The following is a 766-nucleotide window of genomic DNA, read 5'->3' on the forward strand; positions in this document are numbered from 1 at the left end:
GACGGAGGGCGGCGGGGTGCGGGGAACGTGGACAATGCGAACGCCTCGGCCGCGGGCGCCCCGCCCCGGCGCAGAGCTCAGGGCTGCGAGTCTGCCCCAATCTGCGGGGCGCAGGCACTTTCTGCGGCTGTGACTTAGAGCTGCCGGGAGGAACTGTCGCCAAGTGCGATTTCAACGTTGGGAGGTGGGAGGGGACTTCGCTTTGTGTAGCGTTATTGCCCATCGGCAGGGGGGCGACGGTGGGTGGTGGGAGTGAGGAGTCGCCCAGCGAGAAGCCTGAGACAGGATATTAGTGGAAATAATGCAGTGGTTGTCAGGAAACGCGAGTGCAGCCACATGGCTACTGCCAGTTCTGCAGCGAGGATATCCGGTGGCTGCAAAGTCTGTAATTTAGAATAAAAAGAGCTCTCCCAAGACCCGAGGGGCTGACCTCAGCGCCGCGTGGCGGTGGTGCGCCCGGCGCCCTCCGTGGAGACGATCCAGCTTGTGACAGGTGGGGAAGCCTCTTCCTAGGGGATTTGTAGCTTCAAAGATCTTGCACATACTCCCCTTCGGATTCATGTTGCAAAATTCAGCCAGCCTCTTCTGCAACATGGTGGGGGTCGAGGACGTGGTAAGTTGCCTGTTTCTAACATTAACAGGATAATAGAAGCAATACTAGGAAATACATTTTCTAGCCCTATTTTTTGATGCTTAGAACGGAAAACTACGTCTAAGATCTGAGATCTCTTTTAATATCATGCAAAGATTTATTCAGGAATCTATT

This window comes from Myotis davidii, unplaced genomic scaffold (assembly GCF_000327345.1).
Source record: "Myotis davidii unplaced genomic scaffold, ASM32734v1 scaffold323, whole genome shotgun sequence".
NCBI lineage: Eukaryota > Metazoa > Chordata > Mammalia > Chiroptera > Vespertilionidae > Myotis > Myotis davidii.